Genomic DNA, 12,808 nt, shown 5'->3' on the forward strand with positions numbered 1-12,808 from the left:
CTGCCACTCGGAGTCTCCCCCTCCCTCCCAGGCTCTCAAACCTGGGAGGGAGGGGGAGACTCTGAGTGGCCGCGGCGCGGGCACCGCTTCTCCCCCTCCCTCCTAGGCTTGAGAGCCTGGGGGGAGGAGGCGGGGAAGGGGCGGAGTTGAGGCGGGGCCGGGGGTGGGGTAATTAAAAAACGGGGCGGGGGGTAGCTGAGAGCGGCTATCGGGGGAAGAGGAAGTCCCGTCCCTCCCTAGCCCTGTTGGGACAAGCAGCTGGAGCCCACAGCCCTGTCCCTCCCTGTCCCATCCAATAGCTAGATTTCACGGGGAAGTTGTGATTTCAGGGTCTGTGACATGTTTTTCACAGACATTAATTTGGTAGGACGCTAATGATATTGATTCTGTTTAACACCAGCCTTTAAAAATGAGACAACACAATACATATGGTTTACCTAGTGAAATATCTGTATGTAGGTTTCTTTAAATACAATGTACAGAAAACATACCTGGAATGTTAACTGCACATTACACAGCAATAAATATATAATATGAAGACAAAAATAACTAGCCTTCATGAACAATAAGTGTTAGCTATCCAGTAAGTTAAGTTAGTATTTCTTATTGAGAATGATGTAAAACACATCTGTCTCTTCTCTGAGCCTATAGCTAATAAACCCTAAAGGTGAATTTCAGTGCCCTTGTCATAAATATAAAGGGAAGGGTAACAATCTTTATGTATGCAGTAACATAAAATCCCTCCTGGCCAGAGGTACAGAATCACTTACCTGTATGGGGTTAATCAGTTCAATTAACCTAGTTGGCACCTGACCAGAAGGACCAATGGGGAAAGAAGATACTTTCAAATCTGGGGGAGGGGGGAGAGGTTTTGTTTGTGCTCTCTTTGTTGTTCCCTCTCGGGACAGAGAGAGAGACCAAGCAGGTAAACCAGCTCCTAAAAAGATACCTGAAATTATACATATAAAATTACAGAAATTGTGAGTAAAGGCAAGGAAATGCGTTAGAGTATCTTTTGTTTTAGCTTGTGAATTTTCCCTATACTAAGAGGTAGTTTTATTCCTGTTTTTTGTAACTGAAGTTGAGTCCAGAGAGGAGTCCTCTGTGTTCTAAATCTTTTATTACCTTGTAAAGTTACCTTCATCCTGATTTTGGAGGTGTGATTCTTTTACTTTTTTCTTTATAATAAAGTTCTTCTTTTAAGAACCCGATTGATTTTTAGTGTCCTAAAAACCAAAGGATTTGGTCTGTGCTCACTTTGTTAACCTATTGGTTGGTATATTATTTTCAAGCCTCCCCAGGAAAGGGGGTGAAGGGGTTTGGCAGGATATTTTGGGGAAATAGGGACACCAAGTGGTTCTTTTCCTGAATCTTTGTTCAAATCACTTGGTGGTGGCAGCAATACCGTCCAAGGACAAGGAAAGGATTTGTGCCTTGGGGAAGTTTTTAACCTAAGCTGGTACTTATAAGCTTAGGGGGTCTTTTATGCGGGTCCCCACATCTGTACCCCAGAGTTCAGAGTGGGGAGGGAACTCTGACAGCCCTTTTGCACCAAGCCTGAGTAAATAAGCTTTATGTAGGAATCTACGCAGGGGTTGCAAATCTAACTCCCAGCTCACAAATGATGTGTGAGGCAGTTGCTGTGCATTCTTCAGTCCCTCATTTGGAACAGTAGCCACAAACCCTTTGCACCCCTCTGAGTGAATTTTGGCAATTGGATCTACAACAGCTATAGACCACAGGCTGCTCCTCCTCTCCTGTCCCGTCCTCAAACTCTCCTCTATCATAGTTTATACATAGTTGATTTAGGGCCTAATCTTATCCTGATTTCAACAGGAGTATTCACATGAGTAAAGTTACTTACATGCTTAAGTCTTTGCAGGATCAGCCAAACTTCATGGTAGAATGGACTATAGGCTTCCCCTGTGTGTCAGCTCCATAGCTGTACACCCCATGTATAGCAGAACCTACAATTCCATTGCAATGGGGGCATTCTACAGCCCATATGGCCATAGTTGAATTTAACCTGGAAGGAATACACCTAGTTAATTCCTATTCGATATATTATGTTATATTATATATGAGAACCCCAGATGCAAGCATTCTAGACATGCTAGATGAATAGGGCAGCTTGCAAGGCAGAATGGATATCAGCACTGAACCACCACCAGAAGCAGAAATAGAAAGAGGAATGAATCTGTTCAAAAATAGGAAAGCTGGAGGAATAGATAATACAACAGCTGAGCTGCTACAAGCTGGTGGACAAATGCAAGAAAAACATTAGGAAAAATAAATAAGAAGGTATAGGAGCAAGACGAGGTACTGGATGATTTATTAGCTTGTTATCAGTGCTGGGAAATATCATGATTAAAGTAACTGTCAGCAGATTAAGACTAGTTTTAGAAGAAGTAGTAAATCAGGAACAGTGTGGCGTCAGACCAGGCTGACGTTGCATTGATCAGATATTCGTGCTCTGACAGCTGATGGGGGGGGGGAAAAGCAAGAAAGGGAATTAAAGATGTTTGCTGTCTTCATCAACTTCACAGAGATATTTGATTTGGTTTGGAGGAAAGCATTATGGAAAGTAGTAAAATCATATTAAGTTTGCCACGCTGTCTGGAGTAGTTCACAGCCGTGAGTGCCAGCCTCAGAGCAGACTGTCAAAAAGCAGGACACACACCCCAAACTGGTGGTATGTTCTATAATTAGATTTCAGCAACCCAGTAACAAAAGTGAACTCCTGAAGTGTTATAACAGTCTTACATGGAGTCACTGACAGTCCCCTTGGGCATTCTAGTCTATCTTACCACCCAGGCAAGCTGGACTATGTGATAGTTGGTTGCTATACATCAAAGATCACAGAAGATTCTGATTGCTTCCAGTCCCAGGAGACCAATCACTTACCCCAAGTCAATTTGTACATCAGATTTCACACCAAAAACAATGCTTGTAGCCAATCCTATAGTAAACTAACTCGAGAGTTATTAACTAGGAAAAAGAAATGAGAGAGTTATTTACAGGTTATAGCAGGCAAATATATGTATAGACAAATGAGTTACAGCCTATGGCTCCAAAAGGTCACAGAGTTGTAGCAGTCTGTCAGCACTGAATGTCTTTCAGGGCTAATCCAAGTTGACCCTGGGGATCTCTGCTTCTATTTCGTAGCTCTGGACCTGTGAAAGCCCAAACAGCAAAAGATATTAAAAGTTCTTGTCACCTATCTTTATTTCCTTCTTGCAGAATTCAAGCTGATGTGAGGAGCCCTTTTGCACATAGCCTCTTCCTGGGTGTGCCGGGGCAATTAGCAAAGTCTGTATTGTGATGTCCCACAATGGCCCATTTAGTTTTGATAGTCCTTTCTGATGAGCAAGTAGTAATACCTTTCATAGGGATTTAGCATTTTGCACTAGGTATAGTTTTTTCTTGTTTGGTGAGTTATGTAGTTCAGAACAGATAAGCATTTAAGTATTATTTTATAGCATGGGATACAGACATTATAAGTAGTATTAAAACATGTAGCAACCTACAAGCATTTCATAAAATCTGAACACTAAATACTTGTTATAAATTCAATACCCATCTCAACCATACTAACACAAAGGTGAGCTGGACTGATTTCCAGCAATGAAATTATCAGTGCTCGGCTAAGGCTTAAAGCTTTGGCAAGAGCTGACACCTGGTTTGCCAGCATCATGAAGTTCGAGATAAGACTATTGCAATTATAAAAGTTAGGTATGAAGACTCCTGTAGTGCCGTAAGAATTGGTGGAAAATTAGACAACTGATTCAAGTCAAAGTTTGGTGCAAGACAAAGGAAAATGCCCCTCTGAGGGTCGGTACCTTGTGGTGAAGGGGTTTGCGTGTTTTGACAAACCCCAGGGCTAGGCTATGTTCCTGATAGGGTCACCCTAGGCAAATAGGTCTTGGGGGAGGTTCCAGACTAAAAATGATCCACCTCAAGACCCTCATGAAAGCCCCAAAATGACCATATGAACCTTGCCTGGCCTAGGGATACCAGGACCTACCCCTGGGGGTGGTGTCAGGCGAGTGCCTGGTGGTTGGGCTACCCATGTAACCCAGCTGGGCCCAGCCTGAAAAGGTGATATGGACCTGTCTTGTGGGCTGACCACCCATGAGGCAAAGAGTGAGGGTCGGGTGTGATGCCAAAATGGCAGCAGGAGGGATGGACCACAATGAACTGGCCCTCTGCAATGGAACTGGCTCTAGAGACATGGAATGTCACTTCACTGGCGGGAAGGAGCCAGAAGAGGAATAGGTGGAAAGGTACTGATGAGATATAGTTAGCCTCGCCTCCACACATAGCATTGGCTCTGAAAACAGACATCTCGATAGAGGGTGGTCTCTTTCCTACTCAGGAGTGGCCCCACACGAGAGGCCTTGGGCGGGTGTGGTGGGGATACTCACAAGTCCCCGACTGGGTGTTGTGCAGTTGGAGTTTGTCTTGGTTGATGAGAGTGTCACCTCGATGACACTTCAGATATCAGAGAGGAAAACCCTGACTGTTGTTTGTGTCTATGCACCTAACGACAGTTCAGAGTACTCAGCATTTCTGGAGACAGTGGGATTGGTGCTCAGTAGAGTGCCACCTACCGATGCTATAGTTCTACTAGGGGACTTCAATGCTCACATGAGGAATGATGGAGATACCTGGAGGGGAGTGATTGGGAGGAATGGCTTCCCTGGTCTGGACCTGAGAGGCGAGTTGTTCTTGGACTTCTGTGCTAGTCATGTCCATAACGAATACCATATTCAAGTACAAGGTTGCTCATACATGTACTTGGTACCAGAACACCTTGGGCCGAAGATCGATGATAAACTTCATAGTCGTCTCATCGGACCTAAGGCCATATGTTCTGGACACTTGGGTGAAAAGAGGGGCAGAACTGGCAAATGATCACCACTTGGTGCTGAGTTCGATCCAACGCAAGGGCCGCCGGCCAGATAGACACGGGAGACCCAAACGATCAGTGCAAGTCGCCTGGGAACATCTGGTGGAGGACCCTGTGTAGAAAGACTTTAATTCCCATCTCCAGAAGAATTTCTCCTGCATTCTGGCTGATGTCTTGGACATAGAGTCTGAGTGGACCATGTTCAGGGCCTCAATCGTTGAGGCAGCCATGAAAAGCTGTGGCCTGAAGGTGGTTGGTGCCTGTCATGGTGGCAACCCTAAGACCCACTGGTGGACTCCAGTGGTGAAGGAAGCTGTCAAGTCAAAGAAGGAGGCCTTCTGAGCAATGGTTGAACTGGACTCCTGATATGGCTGAGAGGTACTGGCTGGCTAAGAGGGCGGTGGCTGTGGTGGTCATTGAAGCGAAAGCCCAGGCATGGGAGGAGTTTGGAGAGACCATGACTACCGGATTGCCTTAAAGGTGTTCTGGCAAACCATTTGCCACCTTAGGAGGGGTCAGCGGGACGTTGCTCAGGCTGTACACAGTAAGGGTTGTGAAACGCTGACCTCGACTGAGGAGATTGTTGAGAGGTGGAAGGAGCACTTTGAGGAACTCCTCAACCCAATGGACATGTCTCCTTCCAGGAGGCAGGTGAGATTTGATCTATTTCTGATATTGAGGTCGATACGGCGGTAAAGTGCCTTTGTAGTGGTAAGGCAGCAGGGGTGGATGAGATTTGCCCGGAGATGTTGAAATCACTAGACAATGTTGGGGTGTCGTGGTTAATGTGCCTCTTCAATGTTGCGTGGAAGGTGGGTGCAGTTCCTCTGGACTGGCAAACTGGGGTGGTGGTCCCAATCTTTAAGAAAGGAGAACAGAGGGTGTGTTCCAACTATCGGGAAAATCACACTCCTCAGCCTCCCTGGCAAAGCCTATACCAGGGATCTGGAGAGGAGGTTATACCCATTAGTTGAACTTCAGAATCAGGAGGAACAATGTGGATTCCATCTCATCTGTGGAACAACGGATCAGCTCTTTGCTCTCTCACAGATACTCGAGGAGTCGTAGGAGTATGCTAATCCAGTTTACCTTTGTTTTGGAGACCTGGAGAAGGAATATGACCATGTTCCCCACAATGTTTTGTGGGAAGTGGTGCACGAGTATGAGGTGCTTGTGCTGCTTTTGTGTGCTATCTGGTCTCTCTAGTCTCAGAGAGAGAGTTGTGTTTGTATTCTTGGCATTAAGTCCAGTTCAGTCAAGGTGGGTGTCCAACTCTGCCAAGAGTGTCTGGTCCCTATTCCTGTTTGTGATTTTTTCATGGACAGGATATCTAGGTGAAGCCGAGCGGTGGAGTGTCTCCAGTATGGGGACTCGGAGGTGGCATCTCTGCTGTTTGCAGATGCTGTTGTCCTTCTTGCTTCTTCAGACTGCGATCTCAAATGCTCACTCAAACGTTTTGCTGCTGAGTGTGAAGCGACTGGGATGAGAATCAGCACCTCCAAATCAGAGGTCATGGTCCTATCCCAGAAGAAAGTGGGCTGCTCTATCCAGGTGAGGGGGGAGCAGTTACCCTTAGTGGATGAGTTCAAGTATCTAGGGGTCTTGTTCAACAGTAATGGCAAGCGGGAGCATGAGATCAACCAGCAGATTGGTGCAGCATCTGTACTGATCCATGGTGGTGAAGCAGGAGCTGAGTTCTAGGGGGAAACTCTCTGTTTACAGGTCACTCTATGTCCCATCCTCACCTATGGTCATAAAATGTGGGTAATGACTAGGGCCCTACCAAATTCAGAGCCATGAAAAATGTGTCATGGACTGTGAAATCTGGTCTCCCCCCTTGAAATCTGGTCTTGTGTGCTTTTACTCTATACTATACAGATTTCACGGGGGAGACAAAATTGGGGGCCCTGACCCAAAAGGGAGGTGCAGGAAGGGTCACAAGGTTATTTTAGGGGGGGTTGTGGTATTGCCACCCTTACTTCTGCACTGCTGCCTTCAGAGCTGGGCGGCCAGACAGTGGTGGCTGCTGACTGAAGGCCCAGTCAGCAGCCGCCTACAATAACCCCACTACAATAACCTTGTGACCCCCCCCAAAACTCTTTTGGGTCAGGACCCCTACAATTACAACACCGTGACATTTCAGATTTAGATAGCTGAAATCATGAAATTTACAATTTAAAAAATCCTATGGCCGTGAAATTGAGCAAAATGGATCGTGAATTTGGTAGGGCCCTAGTAATGACTGAAAGGATGAGATTGCGGGTAAAAGCAGTGGGAATGAGGTTTGTCAGCAGGGTGATTGGGCTTACTCTTTGAGATGGGGTGAGGAGCTCAGCTATATGGGAGGGCCTTGGAGTAGAGCTGCTACTCCTCTGGATCGAGAGCAGCCAGTTGAGGTGGTTCGGGCATCTGATAAGGATGCCCCACTGGGAGGCTTCCATTGGAACTATACCAGGCACGTCCCATGGGGCAAACGCCCCAAGGCTGACCCAGGATATGCTGGAGGGATTATATCTCCTGGCTGGCCTGGGAATGCTGCGGAATCCCCCAGGAGGAGCTGGAACCTGTTGAGGAGGAAAAGGAGGTCTGGTCCTCCCTACTTTCCATGCTGTCGCCACGACCCTCACCAGAAAAAGCAGCATAAAGGAAGAAGAAGAAGAAGGGGGAATGGAATCATCATTACCTTTTTCTCATATTCTTAAATTGGACAGTAAGAATGTAGGTGAGGTGGAGGGCATGATATTGGGTGATCTAGAGTTAAACTTTCATTTATGGTGCAGACACTGTACAGCTGACACCAATGTTTGAATTAATAATGATGCTCTTCATTACCTTGGAAAACTGGTGTAGTCGACTTGGATATACAACTACTCTGTCTTCTTGGCATTTATTATATCTTGGAAAAGTGACAATAGATAGAAGTGTTGAAATGCAGCAGCAGTGAAGTTGCAGAGCAAGGAAAATCTTATATGTATCTTGGAGGCTTGATCAGTGCCAATGGTTCCAGCACGGATGAGTTTAAAAGGAGATGTATTTTAGCTACAAGTGCTGCACAGAAGTTGATGAATTTATGGACTGATAATAACATTACCTTTGGTACAAAGTGAAAAATTATCAAACTAGTCTACTAAAAGTGTTACTCTGTGGTCTGGAAGCAGCTGCATTAAATTAAACGGACATCAGAAGACTTGAGGCAGTAGACATAGGAGTTCTCCAGAAGATGGCAGGTGTATAGTGGAATGTTTTTAAGATAAATGAAGACGTTAGAAGGAGAGTAGGACGTGAAATCAGTGCATGGGATTGGCTGCAATCAAAAAGATTACAGTAGTGGGCACATTGGAGAAGGCAAACAGATGATGGGATGCCAAAGAAAATAATGCAAATTCAACCAAATTCAGTCAGACCTAGAGGCTGACTACTGACTCGATGGTGGGACTTCTATGCAGGAACACGACCGGGCTGGGCTTAATGGAGGAACAAGCCATGGACAGGAATGAATGGTGATGCTGTACTGCTTCCCATGATTGTAAAGATTGTTTGGGATGAGAAGCTACATTATATGCTTGGGCTGGTGCAGCACAGAATCAGGGGCCATAATTGGCTTTCAATGTCATCTCCCCCCCACCCCAAACACATGTAAACATGCACATACAGCTGAGCAGAACTCACAGTGATTAATGCCCTGATCCTGCACCATGGAAGACAATGATAATTTTGCTATTGGCTTCAAAAGGAGCAAGACTGAGTATTAAATTAACTGCCCAAAGTCACATAGGAAGTCTGTGGCATGGCCAGGAATTGATCCCAAACCTCCTGAATCCTAGTTTATTGTCTCACCCACAAGACCATCCTTTCTTCCCTATTTTTCTCCAATCAATTAGTTCTAAATTATTTTAACCAAGATTCATTAATTCTCTTGCAACTGCAAATGTGAATCAAGAAATTCCCCTACAATATATCAATCATTTTATATTTAATACACATTTTTATCTAGAAGAAAAAATAGTATGCAACTTCTTAGGTCCTAACTACATTCTCTGTTGAAAATTTAATAGATCAATTTAATATTTTGCATTAATTTAGACCTTCCAGATCTGTTTGCAAATTGAAATCCAGTCCTTCTGAGAGGAATCCAAATCTGAAGTCTCATTCAATTTTTAAGATAACCCTGAATGCTGTAATATTAAAATTGGACAATGGTTTTCATCAGGGTCCCAGAAGTGTGGTGAACCCAGGCTGATGCCACCCCCTGGGTAGTTCCTCAGTGGATCAGACCACATGGTCTGAGGCAAATGCCCCGAGAGGCATGGGACAAAATGTGAATGAGACGGCGAACATTTGCTTATTTTACAGCAGAGATTTGAGCTGAGGTTGTGTATAACAATTGTGTGAAAAATATGCCTTTGCATTTTTAAATATACTTTTAAAAAGAGTTTTCTTATCTTGGAATCTCTTTGCCATTATTGTTATTTTTGTATATGTTGAGCATCATCAGAGACAGAGCTATTCAGAAAGGTGTTTAAAGGAGAGTAATCTTACTTACTACAGGCATATTCCTATGTTGCCAAGGAGACCAGATGCTATGGTAAAAGATAAACACCTCAATAACAGAAAAGCACTTACACCATTTATGATGTTCATCTCTAAACATTCTCGGAAGGCATGTTATGAACCCATTTGCAGAAATGAGTCAATACTAGATAGGGGTATTAGATGGGAAAACAGCATACGCTGTTATTTACTGTGCTCTGACCTCAGAAATTATATCAGATTTACTCTTGCTCTCTGTAGAATGAGTCACCCACAGTCCCTGACATGGGATTTATTCCATTACTTGTGTTTGGTTCCTAAGGATAACTGTGGAATTATTTTTGTTTGTTGACAGGCAAAAACGTGCCTATATCCTCAGACAAATAGAGAAAGTACAGTAGAAAGACATTTTAATTAAGAGAAGGACAAAAGGGAATATGAGCTTCTGTGCGCAATAGTGCTTGCTAATTACCTAAAAGAAAGGTTTATGCTATTTGAATTGATACGGTGGGGAGGTATAGCACAGGAGTTGGAGCACAGGCAGAGGCATTCCTATTTGGGGCTGCTCAAGGAGCTCTGTAAGTTAGAGCAGCCCTAGGTACTACTTCAATTTTTGACGGCCTGGCCTGGCCGCATATGCAGCCCAGAACAGTTGTAGAGTAAAGTGCTGAGGGCGCTGCCTGCTTGCTCTGACATGTTCCCTCTTGCCATGGCCATGCATCCTACCTGCCTCATGCACTGGGCTGTGCAGGAGGGCAGCATACAGCTGCCTACATTGGCCCTATGTTGCCCCTGCATTCCCCAGAGGGCTGCTTTGCCCAATTTAGGCCTTTTTATGCTATTAGAGTGGTGCAAAGGGGGCATACCTGTCTCTATATATCCAATACAGAGGAAAGTATATTCTGTGAATTGCTTATTTGTTGTCTTCCATACAGCAAATTAGTTCAATGTGATCCTGGTACATTCTAACATTTTGCTATAATAAGATGTTACACAATGTGACAATGTCACATTCACATTTTTTTACAATGTGTAATTTGGATGGATTATCTGCTGTGAATTCAAAATAAGGACCAGGATCTGCATTTTCAACCTAAAAAGGTTGGGTAGATAGAGGGCAGAGGTGGGGGTGGAGATGGGAGAAAGGGGAACCAAAAACCCACCCATAAAACAGGACAGTGAAAATGTTAGTAAATTAGATTAAAAAGAGAATCACAGCTACGTGGTTTCATTCTGCTTGATCTCTTTGACTTCATCAAGTCTATAGTTTACAAAGTTAGAACTAAGGAAAGGTCAAACTATATCTTTTTGTGTCTGAGATTTACCTGCAAATGTGAGTTGGTCATGAGGTTTCCCTGACTCCTTTAACAGTGTGTTAATGTGTAAAATCTCTGTAGAGATCACAGCTCCCCAACATGCGTGAAGTTACTCAGAGAGAAAGGATTTAGTTTAATGCCTCTGCAAAATATAATATAGATGTAAAGAACCAAAAGCCACAATTTTGAAAGACCAGTGTTGAAGATAGAAGCCAACTTTTTAGATTCCTACTTCCTTTAATGAATATATATACATATATTTAGTATTCTAGAAGAAGCAATATGTGCCTCTCAATTAGTATTAACAGCTAATCTGAACCCACCAAAGCAGCAATACTGTCATCTAACAGCAGGCAACTTGTTTTATTTTTTAGATGCAGTTTGGAGATTATTTGAAAATTCTACTTAAGAGACCAATGTAGAGGAACCATCCAGCCGCAGGAAGGATTTCAGCTGATACAAACGACAGTATTAATGATGGATGTAGGAGCACACATTTTAGACTGGAGTTTAATTAGGTAAGTGTTGCAGCTGGTTTTGGTTGAGATAACTTGATGGGACATAAAGCTATTATGTGGCTTCACATCAACAGGGTATCTTTTGAGCTGAAGCAGGAGTGAGATAGCAGGAAATGCAATCATGACATTTTTTTGAAGATGAGTCACTGGAAATATCTTTTAATAAGAAAGGGCATGACACTTCTTTATTAGTTTTATGGATGGATTGAGTGCTCATGAAAGCGAGACACTAATAGCACAAATTTGCGCCAGAAAGAATGCAGGCAGGTGCTGTACAAGCTTCCCTTAACACCACTCTGGCAACGCACCTTAGTCACAGCCAGCAAAACTCCTCTTATTCCAGTCCTGACTCTCACCCTGAGCGGCAGCTGCCAATTGAACCAAATTCTCTGGTGTTTTTTGCGGTGGACAAAACATCCAGAAAGGACCGACATGAAGAAACCACACACATTTCCACATATGACCAAAGCAGAATTTGAATGTTATACACACTTTACATTGTTTATTCATAATATGACAGGTCCCTGCCCAAAGGAGTTTATGATCTAAGACCACAGTCCTTCATTGTGTAAACTATGCATGGGCAGACTAAGATAGTCAATGTATGGCTGTGTTTTTCCAATAAAATCGCACAGGTATAACTTAAGGTGTGAATTTTAACCTGTTAAAAATAGTTAAACCAGTGCAAAAAGCTTTGTGGACACTATTATTTCAGTAAAAGTGGCTTATTTTTGGTTTAGCTTAATTTGATCAGTTACAGGTTTAACAGAAACTGAAATAAGCCTCTCCTACACCAAAATAAGAGTGTCTATGCAGGCCTTTTGCACTGGTTTAATTATATCAGTTTAAAAGCCAATTCAAGATATACTGGTGCAACCTTTTCATATAGATAAACCCTTACATCTAGTAGAGAGGGCAGATGGCATCAGAAATGGTGATGGGGAAGGATATCAGAAGAATAAGATTTCCATAATAAAAACACGTGGTTATTTATTAATGTATGAATCCAAAGGAATTACGAAGTACACTAGACTACTCAAAAGGTCTACAGCACCAATGGGAGTTAGTGGAGGGTCCTCAAAAGAAAGTAAGTTCATTCTGATGTCACATCCCTCGGCCCGCGCCGCTTCCTGCAGCCCCCATTGGCCTGAAGCGGCGAACCGCGGCCAGGGGGAGCCGCGATCGGCCGAACCTGCAGACACGGCAGGTAAACAAACCAGCCCGGACCGCCAGGGGCTTTCCCTGAACAAGCAGTGGACTGGCTTTGAGAACCACTGGCCTAGATCACACTTGAAATGCTTCTAAAGATAGTGTATTTTTCAAATCCGTTCTCCGAACAGGCAGAGGGGAGCAGGAGTTAACACTATGAAAGGTGGGAAATCCTCCTCTGTTAAAGGTGGAAATAAGAGTTCAGTTCTCTTATTTTGGCCAAAACATACAAACTTGGATACCTAAAGTTAGGCACCTAAATCCAAATTTAGACACTGTGATGGGGTGTGCAAACCACACACTTGGCAACAAGGGATTATTTTGGG

The sequence above is a fragment of the Terrapene carolina genome, unplaced genomic scaffold (assembly GCF_002925995.2).
Source record: "Terrapene carolina triunguis isolate 2854851 unplaced genomic scaffold, T_m_triunguis-2.0 Scaffold21, whole genome shotgun sequence".
In the NCBI taxonomy this organism is placed as follows: domain Eukaryota; kingdom Metazoa; phylum Chordata; order Testudines; family Emydidae; genus Terrapene; species Terrapene triunguis.